The sequence below is a fragment of the Ornithodoros turicata genome, chromosome 1 (assembly GCF_037126465.1).
Source record: "Ornithodoros turicata isolate Travis chromosome 1, ASM3712646v1, whole genome shotgun sequence".
In the NCBI taxonomy this organism is placed as follows: Eukaryota; Metazoa; Arthropoda; class Arachnida; order Ixodida; family Argasidae; genus Ornithodoros; species Ornithodoros turicata.
The window spans coordinates 140,217,898-140,232,109 of NC_088201.1; the positions used below are offsets into that span (position 1 = coordinate 140,217,898).

The window sequence follows — 14,212 nt, forward strand, 5'->3', positions numbered from 1 at the left end:
ATCATGTAGGTATGATACATCGATGGTGACGTTAGTGATGATGGTCTACTGCATATGTTCATCTCCAGCTGTGAGGTACGACCGGTTAGGGGCCCTCATGAGCCATCAAGGCGTCATCTTGACTGGTCTGATAAATTTTCGCTCCGGTTCCTGCTATTGGCAGCTCAACGCGCCTATTCCTTTCCAAAGTTAGAAGGCGAATGCAAAATTGGTCTTCGGAACATTTGACGATCACTGCGAGGTTGGAAGCAAGAAGGAGGAAAACGAAACGGGCGTATTTCCGTTGCCGTTTCCATTTGCGTTACTGCAATGTTTTCATTTCCGTTATCCGTGTCTTATACCAGATTTTCAATTTCGTTTTCGTAACGTTTTTGTTACTGTCTTCGGTAATGAAGCGGCTGTTACAGAGCTCCGACAGGACAGCCTGTTCAGCTCTGTGAGTACCCCGTTTTGTCCAAGTGCAGTTTCAGCATGACGCGTACATACTACATAAGTATTTTCGCGTCCGTGCGATGTGCACAACTTGCTGAATGAAAAAGAAAAAATGTAGAAACATGTCCTTATACCTTGGAGTGTTGTGCTCAAACTCTGACTCTAACAACACATGATGGGCGTGACAAGACTTGTTATTTACTATTTGTACTATTTATTTATTCGTGTGCCTCTTGAAAAGGAACAGGAGTCCCCCGACGTGCAAAGACACATTGCAAGTACAAGCTTGCATTGTAGAACATTGCAATGACCAAAACACAGTAAAAGCACGTTATATTCACTTACATTTACATTCATTTACACATTTGCATGCAAACTGAAACTCAAATATATAGCAGAGTGATTTCAGGCAGGGTGGTCCGGTCGATCTCTCCAATTTTTTTCTTTCAAACATATATTAAAAGCTTCTCCTAGGAGGCATATTGACGCTGAAAGTAGTTGATAATAATCGGTGGTTATTTTAAAATTAATAATCATTCAGATGTGGGCATTTCGACCATTGCGCTTTCTACGCAGTTTGACGCCACGTATGTTCATAACTATTTGACATATTAAGCTGAATTTGTTTTTTTTTGCGTATTACCTGGGGTGGGTAGCATTGCATCCTAAGTTCTCAAGATCCCAAGCTTTGCCTTTGAGGAGATACAAAATCGCAAAGTTGCCTCATTTGTAAAATGTGGCATGTTTTGGGAACCTCACAACTCGTCCCCCAGTTGTGAAACACGAAAGTAATCTACACAATTGTGTTCGTCTCGAAATGCCCTTTCTTCGCATACCGAGTACATTGTATTGTGAATTAGGGCAACGCCCTCAACAGTCTTTTTGTAAGCGGTGTCTACGGAAAATGCGTAAATTCGATGGCGCGCATCCCATATATTCCCACTCGTGACATCGTTCATTTTACTCAAACGTTTTCATGACGACCTTGAAGCACGGGGCGCTCTGCATTTCGTTCAAAGAAATACCGAGCTCGGTGGCTCAGTTGGTAGTATGTCCTTCCACTGATTCCAATCTAGAGTGAACGATTTCAGTCGAGAACGCTAGGAACTTGGTGCCAGTGTACAAGTTGCTTACAAGTAACTTGAACAAGCTGCCTCTCGGAAGGGATATGTTAAACACGTTGTACCGTGCATTGAGACTTCTTCGCATGTTAAAGGACCTTCAGCAAAACTCATTCGCGAACTGTAGCACTGCAGCGTCGATCGTGATCATACTTGTGCCGCATTGTAGGGTGACGAATTATCGCACCGTCGACTATTCGCACCGTCGCATCCCAAAAGTAATGCGGTGTAACGTGTTACGAGATCGCGGACCCTGTTATCTGTCGCCCAGTTCGCACCTGGCCGAGTGGGTCATGTATTTCTTGTTCGTGGGTTGGAGCCAATATTGCAATACACATTGATAAACGATGCAGTAATGGTCAGGTAGTGGACGACTGAATAATAGTTCCTTTTCTGGAACGAAGAGCATCTGTGAGAAGTTTGAAGGCGTTTTCACAGAGAACGTGTTACGAGATCGCGGACCTTGTTATCCGTCGTCCACTTGGCACCTGGCTGAGTGTGTCACGTATTTCTCGTTCGTGGGTTGGAGCCAGTATCGTAATACACATTGATAAACGATGCAGTAATGGTCACGTAGTGGACGACTGAAGAACAATTCCTTTTCTGGAACGAACAGGGAACAACAGTCACATATTGTGCAGCCAGATATACGCGGTACGGATGCGGCACATTACGACACCTGGGAATCTTTCAAAATCGCATGTGATTATCTCGATGTCAGTTGTCCCAACACACACAAACACAAACTTCTCCGACAAGACAAACTAAAGAAGAAAAGTGCAGAACGATTACCTGCCACTCGAGGTCGGGTGCAAGCGACACACATTCGAGAGACAGTGTGTGATTGTCTGCACGGTGATGAACATGGGAGTACTTAACATAACCGGGCAAGTCATTCACAAAAACATTGAAATGTAGAGGTGCTACATTTGACCCTTTAGGTACTTCTGAAGCTACATTGTAAGAGTTAGAATAACAACCATTAATACGTACAAAACTTCCACCACGTCCAAACGACCACCACGAAGGTGAGAAGAGAACCATGAACACAGTGAATCACATATATTATAATACGATAGTTTATGTAGCAGTAGCGGGTGACTGAGTGGAATACTTTAGAGAAATCGAAATTGATGGTATTGACTTGTGAACGTAATGCCATCATTTGCCCTATGTAGTGAAGCTACGCAATCAATTTTGGCTTATCCCACAGTAAACCAGTAAACCCGTGTTGGGAATATGACACCAGAGGTCTGAAAAACGAGGATAGATCGGCATATATTATATTTTATATTATATATGTTATGATAATTTATAATTATTATATATTATGTAATAATATATATTTTCCATTATATCATCACCAGTTCTTATGTCGCTCTATTTTGCCTACCAGTAAGGTGGAATTCTGCGTCCTGTGCATGCTTCCCAACGAACTGTGCCAACATTCGCCCAATAGCGTCTGTGGAAAACGGAGGAACACCGCCTACACAGGACATCGGGTCCCAATATTGGAACCCGCGCTCGTCCCAGCGTTGGCGTCGAAGGCAATCATCTTAACACTAGGCTACAGAAGGTTCGGACAGCAAGGTGATAATTGTGTAGGTGAGGTGTAACAAGGTGTGCCTCGAAGAATGAACAGCACTCCTGGAGTTAGTGATGGGAAGTACTTGAAGTACCAAGTACTCAGGTACTACTCTAAGTACATTTCTAACTGCGTACTACGTACTGTACTTGCAGTAGTTCTTGTAGTTTCCCATGAAGTACAAAGTAGCGAACTGGACATGCAAAGACAACAAATAGAATATATCCTGTAAGTTTCGTGTCTAAAATAAAATGGAATTGTCCTTTTCATACGTTTGCAAGCGATACATCGACGAGTTGATCGGGGGAAAATACAGATGTAAACGGAAAAACCGCCATCTATTCCACTTCATACTGAAGAGTAACCACTGACCAAATTATATGGTTCGTATTCGCACCGCAATATACTAAGTGAAAGGTCGGTAGATACGCCAACTTTCGCTTACCAGTGTGTATGCTGACACCGAGCATGGTCCGTGGAACACGATGTTGCGCTCCTGCCTGTACAGACACGTATGACGCTAACCAGAAACGGCATTCCGGGAGCCGATCTGAGACCTCTCTGAGATCTGCAGAGGTCATCACTCTCGCCCGGCTGTCCGACGCCAAGGTGTCTCTGCTGCTCCCTGATTCGCTTTGTCCGCACCAAAGGGCGCTCACTGATTGGCCTTGTCCAGGTGACGTTTTCTCCGATTTCCAGGGAGTGAATTCCGGAATGCTCTCAACATCCGTCATCTGCTCTTCCCATACGTTGCATTAAATTGCACAGCAACAACTCTACTAATTCGCGTCGGATTTTCGACGTCATTGTCGGTGATGAACAATGAGAAAATGGGACTGTAGTATCAGAATCGACCGCAAAGGATACGATAGTCTGTTTAGTGTATACCTTTCTCAGCACATTGTACTTTACTTCATGTACATTGCTTTGTTTATGTGCATTTAACTACACTATCGTACTTTCTACTGCACTTCAAGTACCACTGATGCCGAGAAATATCGCCCCAAATATATCCATGAGTGATCCAATGAGTGATATGAGGAAAGTTTTCCAATACAGGTGTTAAAAACAGTGGTGGAAGGTCCGGACATTAAAATAGGGAGCAGTGCTCGACAAAGCAGGCGATGATTACAGGATAAATGAAAAATATCCAGTAGGTTTCTTGTCCTGCAGGTCGTGCTCATGCGTTGTTGCCAAGACGTAGCCGTCAGCATCGCTTAAGTATTGTACGGATTTGGAGCGTGCAGATTGCAACAGAGTTTGGGGCTGTAGAAGATTGATCTACTCTACCAGGTTCGTCCCAATTGTTGACCATTGTTAAGCTCTTTCTAATCCCCGTAATCACAACGAAGATAGAGAGCTAAGAGTTTCGTTTCTTCCTTTTTCTGAAGATGCAATCCGATCCAAGGTAGAAGAGGCACAATAGCGCGCGCACAGCACATATCGAACCATCTTGAAACGCTGCTCGGAGTGCCGTATATGAAATCCTGTCAGTCTCCTGTTGAATCGTACAAGCAATGGCCTACGGTGAGCGAAACATTTACGCACTGTACAAGGTGTCCACTAACGTTTAATGGACAGGCGTGGCTTCAAGTAGGCCAATCCACGATTTTCCTGGCCTTGTTGACGACATGCTTTTCCGAGCAAATCAAAGTACATTTATTGTTTTACTGCACTACATCGTTGTTTTACTCCGCTAAAATATCCGGGTTCCACGTCAATGCTAATGCTGTTGTGTACTATTATAGCAATAGTAGGGTCGTATCAGGGCGCCGTGTAGTGTAGCGTATTATCGTAAAAGTAGGAGGTAGTACAGAGAACGTCACGAAGACGAGACCACAGGAAGGTGGCACAATCCGTCGAATAAGTTCAGGACGACGTAACTTTCTGTGACCCTTTCGGTGTGCTTTTGTTTGTGTGCTACTGGATGTCATGAGAGCCTTTGTTGAGAATCTTTGAATCTTCCCAGAATCATCAGAGTCCGAAATGTCTATGTACGACCAGTCGGCGTTCACCGAGACCGCAGTGGAGGGCGTTGGTGGATCGCACATCGAAACCGCCGGTACGTACACCTCAACGAATTCTTGCAAGCAACGAGCTTATTACTCACTGTAATATTTGATAATGCGATGATTTTATTGTTTCTTCAGACTAAGCAGTACAGAGCAGTCAAAGCTTGCCACTCTGTGAGCGTTTTCGCTGCCGCTCATACATCAGACAATACACTCTTTGTTGTTGTTTTTAAAGAAGGCGGAGAGGGCGCTACTGTATGGTTAAAGGGCACAGAAGGCAGAGATGGGCGCTACTGTATGGTTACATATTTCTATAACACGCCCTTTACTTTTTGTTTTTTTTAAGGACGCTGAAGGGTGATTAGCGAAACACAAAGTCTTGCAGGTGTTGTTACTACACACAGGGATTTAGTCACAACAGGAGGCGGACTTCTGGCTCGATTAGTCACACTCTGCACGGACGTAGATTGTGGCAGAGGTACTCTGCTCACAAAAGTGTCATAGTATTGTTCCGCACTTCTTTGTTCACTGGCGTTGCAACTGGAGCTGCCATAACGCAGTCTTAAGTGAACTCTGTTCTTCTAGGCTGGGGCCCTACTTCTTTGACCATGGCTTGTGCCCATTTTTTGCCATCTCGGACCCAAACTGGTTGACCGACTGACAGTGGAGGCAGTGTAACTGTGTTTCTGTCACCATGCCGGTGTTGCATTCCTTGTCTGCGACGTAGCCCCAAGTGATGGTTTTGTGAACGGTACTTGGGTTTGAGGGCATCTGGATGCGTTGGCAGTAGCGTTCTGATTTTCCGTCCCATCAGCATTTCCCATCAGGGATGCATTGCGTCCCATCAGGGATGGCAAGAACGCTGTCAGTGTTGCTCGGTAATCCAACAATGCAACATGAATGTCTTGGCCACTGTCCAGTGTCTGTGTCAAGGTGGACTTCAGCGTTTGAACACACCTTTCAACCAGTCTATTTGACCGTGTGTAATACGGGCTTGAGGTCATGTGGCTTATTCCCCATTCTTTGTTGAACAACGCAAACTCGGTAGCGTTGAAGGGAGGGCTGTTGTCGGATGTGACCTCTGAGGGAACACCAAACCGTGTATACAAAGCTTTGGGGACACTTATGACACTTCGCGCAGTTGTACTTGGCATTTCACTCAGTTCAACAAACTTCGAGCAGTAGTCGATTATCAACAAGTAGGTCTTTCCTTCCTTTGCATTAAACATATTCCCCCCCTTTCCTTCGTGTTAGAAGAAATCAAGTACCAGCTTTTGCAAAGGCAGGGATGGTAGTGGAACGTCAAGCAGTGGCTGCTGAGCATTCTCTTTGGAATGTCTTTGACATGTTGTGCACTGCTGGACTAACATCTCAATGTCGTGGGACATCTTTTGCCAATACAAAGCTTCTCGGGCCCGAGACTTGCAAGCAGATGTACCACGATGCCCTTCATGCAGTGCTTAGTGCATGCTTTCTGCATTCTTGTGCTATCACAAGCCGCTGACCGCTACAGAGGAGTCCATCATTTACGTGTAGCTCTTCCCTACATTCCCAGTACGGTCTGGCTAGAATCTCCACCTGATGATGGTTCTGTGGCCATCGTTCTTGACAGTACTGTATCACTCTTTGTAGTTCAGCGTCTTTAGATGTAGCGTCCCGGATGGAGCTTAAGGTGTCACGAGATGCTTGAACGAGGAGGCACAACTGGGCTGCATCTTCGTAAGGCTCTTCAGCGACCACTTTCTGTAGTCGGGCACGGGACAAGGCGTCCGCTACAACTAGTTCATTACCAGGGACGTAGGTGAGGTGTACTTGATATCGTTGCAGGCGTAGCAAGAGCCGTTGCAGTCTTGGCGATATTGAGCTGAATGGCTTTTGCGAGAGCCCGAGAAGTGGCTTGTGATCTGTCTGTACATCAATGGCTCTGCCGTAGGTGAAGTAGTGGAAGTTCTCTGTGGCATACACGTCAGCTAATAGTTTCTTTTCAATCTGGGAGTATCGCGTTTGCGTTTCAGTCAACGACAACGAAGCGTAAGCAACTGGGCGTTCATTTTGAAGCAGTACCACACCCAGTCCATAGGAACTGGCAACTGCAGACAGGGTTACAGGCGAGTCAACATCGAAATATGACAAGACGGGGGGAGGATGCGGGAAGCAGTTGCTTGAGAGACTCGAAACACTTCTCACAGTTTGCATCCCATACCCATTCAGAGTCCTTTTTTTGAAATTCTCTGAGATGATAAGTTTTCTCCGACATGTTTGGGATGAACTTTGTTAAATATGTCACCATTCCCAGGGACCTCTGTAGCTGCTGTCGATCTGTTGGTGCGGTAAACTCCGAGATAGCTTGCAGTTTTTGCGGGTCAGGTTCTATTCCTAGAGATGTGAGGATATGTCCAAGGTATTTTACCTTTGGCACAGAGAGTTGAAGCTTTTGTTTGTTTAACTTGAGGTTTGCTTTGCGTGCAATATCAAGAACTTGCTGAAGTAGTTGGCAGTGCTCCTCCATATTCTCAGATGCAATCAAGATATCATCAAAACAGGGATGAATATTGGGAACTTCTGCGAAGAGTGCATCAATGGCATGCTGCAATATCTCAGGCGCACAATTCAAGCCGTAAAGCATGACAAGGAATCTGTATCGCCCGTAGGGTGTTGAGAACGTGCACAATTTTGAACTTTCTTCATCAAGCCGCAAATGGTGGAACGCGTGGGATGCATCCATGAGTGGTAAAATGAAGCTTTCCAAAGAACCTCTTTCATGAAAAGAACCTCTTTCCATGAAGCTTTGCAAACAGGGTCTCTTGCGTTGGAATGTGATAGTTGGGCCTTTTGACAGCTTCGTTTAGCTTCCTTGGGTCCAGACATATTGTGATGTCTCCATTTGGTTTTGGTACTATGACCAGTGGACTGCACCAGTCTGTACGCCCAGAGACTTTGACAATGATGTTTTCTTGCTCCATTCTGTCAAGCTCTTGCTTGAGCTTTTCTTCAATGAAATGAGACTGATAGCTGTACATCCTCACGTAGTACAATCTTGTACGTTCCTGGGATGCTTCCTATGTCTTGGAACACATCTACATACTCGTCGACAACCTTGTCCGGTGTGTCGGTGCTGCGTGGAGTTCTAGAAGCTTCATCCTTAACTTCACAGAGCCTTTCGATGAGATTGAATTTTAAGCAGGCTTGGAGGCCCAATATTGGCTGAGAGGGGAGGTCAACGACGAGAAAAGTGAGGGGACACGTAAGTCCATTCTTAATTAAGTCCATTAGCACAGTTGGGAACTGTTTCACCTACAACTGGCAGTTGTTCACCAGAGTACGTGGCGACGCGACGCTGCGACCTGACAACAGGAGCTCTCGGGTTCCAAGCTCGAACCACTTCCTTTGAGAACATATTTACATCTGATCCAGTACCCAGTTTAAAGCTGAGAGGGTGCCCTTCTGCTGTCACTTGTTCAGTTCAGGATCAGATTCTTCTAGAGTGCTGACAGTCAAGACGTCAAGGGAGACGAACTCATTGAGACGTCCTTGCGAGTTGTCACTTGTGAGGACCTGGACTTGGTAGTTGCGATTCTCATGAGCTGGAGGCTGCCTGTTGAAGGATTGCGCGTGAGGTTGACTCGGAGTACGTTGTCTGCATACTTGTGCAAAATGATTCAGCTTCCCACAGTTTCTGCAACTTCGTCCATGTGCTGGGCAACTTCGTGGAGCATGGCTGCGTCCGCATCGTCCACATGGTCGTCTGCCAGTCTGCTGTGAGCCCAGGTTACTGTCTTGATTGTTGTTGGGCAAACGGCTGTTTCGCACTCCTTCATCGGATGAACGGAGGGAGTTGACGTGATGCTCAACTTGTTAACTGACAGTTTGCGAGTGCGTTCGCGAAAGTTCTGCGGACTTGCATTGCAGGATTACACTTTGTAAAGCAATGGATGCGTCTCGCAGTCGGCATTCTTGCAGCACCGTATCTCTGATGCCAAGTATGAGGCGATCTTTAAGGTTGCGTTCATAGGCAGACCCAAATTCACAAAGTTCTCCTTGAAGCTTCACTTCCATGAGGAACTTATCAAACGACTGATCAGCCTTCTGACGCAAATTGTTGAAGACAAAGGATGCATGCGTAAGGTTTCTGTACGCCTTGAAGTGGAGCGTCGAACGCACCTAGAACATTCTTCATGGTCCTCGATTGCTGCGTAGATTGCGCACCCGTCTGCTGCGGAAACTCCAATGTTCGGTAAATACTGCTCAATTCCTTTCCCCCAACGTGCAGAAAGAGGGAGATTCTCGTGTCATCGTCTTCTTTTCATACTTGAGCGCGCGTTCGTAGGTTTCATATTCCCGGCGCCGACCACGCTTCGGCCCGATTTGATGTGGTCTCAAAGGCACGTACCTGTTTCAAAAACGTTGCCATACTGACTGACGAACGGGTTTACTTCTGACACCATGTAATACTTGATAATGCGATGACTTTATTGTTGACTAAGCAGAACAGAGTAGTCAAAGCTCGCCATTCTGTGTGAGCGTTCTCGCTGCCGCTCATACATCAGACAATACACTCTTTGTTGTTGTTTTTAAATAAGGCGGAGAGGGCGCTACTGTATGGTTTACAAGCACAGAAGGCAGAGAGGGCGCTACCGTACGGTTACATATTTCTATAACACTCACGTTGCCCCTCTAGAGGGGCGACACGACCGTTGTAAGTCCGACTAACCTTAGTTTCAGTTCTCGCTCGTTAATTGCCACATGTAATATTCGCGGAGTACAGTAACTGAGAAATATCAAATGAGCCGTGAACTGGGAATGACGATCGAAACGGCCTGAACCAACAAAATGGCGGACAATCCTGTTTGGACCCCATGCGAATAAATCCGTTCTGTCTGAAACGATTTCCGAATAACGCAATGTACCGAAAGGTCCCTGCACAAGGATCTCTATAGTTACAGCAGGAGCTTGCCGATTATTTACGATACGATTTATTAGAGAGATGCACTCCCAATTTCGTTTTAACTCGAATCTGCATTGCAGGTACGGGCGAGCAAGACAGAAGGGGTGAGCACCCGCTTCATATGCATAAGCGCTCAGTAAGCTTCACTGTGGGATAACGCCTATAGGAAAAGTGTTTGTGCGAGATGACTTCTGCAGGCCCGCTTGTAGATCAATACACTTTAGCACAACAGGAGCTCAACAGAATTCCAAGAGGCACACGGAAGGCAATTTTCAACACTGGTCAAAAATATGTCAGTAGCTCCGAATATCGAAAATCTAGTGTTTTTCTGCAGAAAGTTTATGGGTTATATTGAAGCATTTCAACATAATTTCAATATGATTTCCAGGTGAGAGCACGTGCACACGTTGTTCTTCAGGACAGGTTAACTAAAAAATTATTACCGTTTTACACAGCAGGAGCTGCACAGATTGCAGTGGCCAATTTTCAACACCTGTCAATATTATATAAATAGTTCCGACAATATAAATTCCATGCGGTTCTTCAACAGAAAATTTATGGGCTATATTGAGACAGCACAACATAACTTCCATATGACTTTTTCGTGGGATTGCCACTGTTAAATCTCAACAAAAAAGCAATAGTAACTCTGCAATATATTGTGTATTGATAATCGTGCAATGCCAATTCTATTGAGGTGTTTTTGAACCAACTGAACACTGTTAATGTTCCACAGAAAATCAATAGCATCTCTGCAATAGAGCCTCTATTCAGCATTTTGCAAAAAAAAAAATCTATTCAGTTCTTTAGCACTGTTCAACAGGAAAGCAATAACTCTGCAATGGAACCTGTATTGAGCAATGTGCAATAAATTTATATTCAGTTATTTTTGGAATAACTCAATTCACATTGATATTCTATTGAGTCTTGGTTGACTGGAAAGGGACTCCACAAGATAGTCACAGAAATTCAAAATTATTTACATTAGGGATTGACCGCTGAAAGCATAACTGTGATTATTGTTTGGATGTGCCTACGTCAGTTAGCGACAAGGCGTTATTTTGTTAGGTGGGCTTTGGTTATTGTACTACGTTCTGCGCTTTAGTGCCTAAAAGCTATATCTTTTCCTCATACACATGCAGGCGAGTAAGTAGAATGTTGTCACATGCTTATTTTTAAGTTTTATCCTGTGTGCTATATTTCAAGAGTCGTCAAAGCTAGTTTCGAGACTCCTTTGAAGGGAAAGGAAACTCAAGCTCCTATACGCTATGACTGTGTGCCCTTGCACATGAGAGGAGGAACAGTTTGAGAAACAACAATGTTGTGCCCGCTCACAAGGCAACTAACGATAAGTGATATTTGTAGGCAGACATGGGTCTCCACAGAAGAAACCTCATGCGCCTTGTAACTTTGAGCAGGTTGGGAGGGAAGGTTGCGCCACGAGCAATGGGGGAGGGTGAGAACCAACTGAGGGCTGCACCAGCAGCTCACCTACTTGCATAGAGTGGCCTCAAGAAGCCCTTCACAGGAAAGATCATGTCAATTTCACGCTGCACCGCTATCTACTTATTAGTGAAAACGTTTAAGAAGTCAACCCCAGGCACGCGGGGAAAGCCACAATCTTCTCAGCTGCGCCGAGAGTTGACCTACTTGCATAATGTGTCCTGAAGAAGTCCTTCACAGGAAACGCCACGTACGTCTCGCGTTGCACCGCTGTCTCTTTGTTAGTGAAAAGGGTCAATGGAGTCACCCCTAAGCGCGAGGTGAAGCCCTTATGAAAATGGTTGTTGATCTTTTGTTTCCAGTCAACAGTAATAACAGATTTTCTTAGGACTTCTTGTCAACTTTGTGCTGACGTCATATCTTTACTTCCTGTTGACTTATGGCCGCTTACTTGCTGTAGACAACTCCCAGCAGAAATGCCATATATGTTTCTATTGAATTTACACAGACTCTTTGCCTAATACACTCAACAGAAACAACGGATTTTCTTCAGGTTAATTTTGTGTTGACATCATATGCTTACTTTCTATTGACTTATGGCCTTTAACTTTCTGTAGACCGCTCCCAACAGAAAGGCAATGTCTTTTGTATTGAATTTACATATCCTTTTGCATAAATCAAGCGGTGCCAGTGTATTGATTTTCTGAAGTCCTTCTGTTGACTTACTATTGACGTTGGAGGCATGTTTCATGGGCATTGCTGTGTTGGCAGTTTTGGGCATTTTGCGGAATTTGGAAACAAATGAGAGCAGCAGTGTGGGAGAAAGCTACAAATAAAGGAACAAATCATTGGCATTCTGACCAATTCTGGCTATCATTCACACAAGTGCAGAATCATCGAGGCCAGTCCTCAGGATTTGCCAGTGCTTTCAGGAAGTCCACCTCTTAACACGTAGCATGTGGAGCTAGAAAGGCATATGAAGCACTGGCATTGCCCTCCTAAGGGATACAAATACTATAAGCTATACTGCTTGTCGCAAATTCGAAAGTCCTGCTTACCTGTGAGTCAGAATGAAAGGTGGTGTGTCTCAGATTAATTGGTTTACCCATACAACCAACACTGAAGTTAGGAATTGCTTGGAGTATGAAACCTACCATCAAGACAGCATCTGTGTTTCTAACACAATCATCATTATCAAATAAAGTTGTTGTTGTTTGTTTGTTATTTGTTGCGCTGTGAGATGGCCATTTCCATTTGAATCAATGTGAACCTGAATGGCAAATTACGCACTGATGTGTAACCTTGCAGTTATAAGCACAGGTGTTATCTTTATGATGAGTTGATACTTCAAGGAATTCCCCACTTCAGTGTTGTAGGTATGCGTAATTCAATTAAGCTGAAACACCTCACGCTTCATTATGACTCGGAGGCAAGCAGGAGTCCCGAATTTGCGGAATCTGACAAGACAAGCTGTAATGCTCTTTGCATAAATAAGTATGTCTTTCTACATGCTACGTGCTCAGAAGTGGACATCGTGAAAGCACTGGTAAATTTGGCTATTGCGAATGGCGCAGAGGATTATCGTCGATGATCGCCACACCTGTGCCAATAATGGCCGCGTGTTGCTTGTCAACAAAGGTTAACTAAATCATCAATACACTTTCACACGACAGGAACTCAACAGAATTCCAAGAGATATGCGATGGCCAATTTGCAACATCGCCAGGAAATTTATACGCTATATTGGTACACGTCAATGGAATTTCCATATCAGTTTTCATCAGGCAGAGTAAATTCTATGGAGAGACAAAAGACAAATATCCTATTGATGTTCTTTCGAACAGACGTCTATAGAAAGTACGTGCCATATAGCCAAAGGAAACTCGACGTAGAATTACACCTGTGCAAAGGTGATCTGTATGTAAGTTTATATGCAGGCGATACCCTACCTCGTATTTTGTTTATTGATGTTCTGTAGTTTGGCACAACAGGTGGCATATAACAAGGTACGTCCTTTGGTTTCCTATTTCATGATGTCTCTTGAAAATGACGAAAAAGGAAATCCAAATAAAGTTTAGATACTCCTTGTTCTGGATATATTTGGACATTTTGAAAAAAAATGAAATGTAAAGGGTATTTATAGCCGTTTTGTTTCATAATAACCTACGGGAAATAAAAGTGGGAACAAATGAAAGAGGCCAAAGGATATAAAAAATGTCAATAAACCTGAAAAATTTATTTTCGTAAGGGACGTGTGAAGCTAGGATCTCGCTGTTTGAAAGGCACTCTAGCACAAAGTGGTTTTGCTCGCTTGAGAATAAACTATACTTATGCAACAGTGAATGAAACAGGCTAAATTTCCTTATTCGTTCCATGTTGTTCCTTATGCAAAAAGTCTGCTAAGTTCAAAAGAAAAGCATGTTACCTTTCTTGTTGTTGTGAGTGGTCTACAGAAAGTTAAACGCAATAGGTCAACATGTGATGCCAGCACAAAGCCCACAAAAAGTCTCAAGAAAATCTGCTGTTTCTGTTGACTCTGGTCTGTTGATTGTAAACAAAAACCAACAGCCATTTTTGAAAGGGATATGCAAAAAGTATGTGTAAATTCAATAGAAAATCATACTGCATCTCTGTTGTGAGTGGCCTACAGAAACTTACTATCTCTAAGTCAACA

General features: G+C 44.1%; 1 protein-coding gene across 3 annotated transcripts in view; it reads left to right on the top strand.

Annotated features, from left to right (window-relative positions):
- Positions 1-4,570: 4,570 nt before the first annotated feature.
- LOC135369969 (uncharacterized) overlaps positions 4,571-14,212 on the top strand; it is a 44,864-nt gene continuing 35,222 nt past the window's right edge. For all 3 annotated transcript variants that reach the window (XM_064603597.1, XM_064603614.1, XM_064603622.1), the window contains exons 1-2: positions 4,571-4,665; positions 5,108-5,200. The gene's annotated coding sequence lies outside the window, so the exon portion shown is untranslated. The remainder of the gene's footprint in view (positions 4,666-5,107; positions 5,201-14,212) is intronic.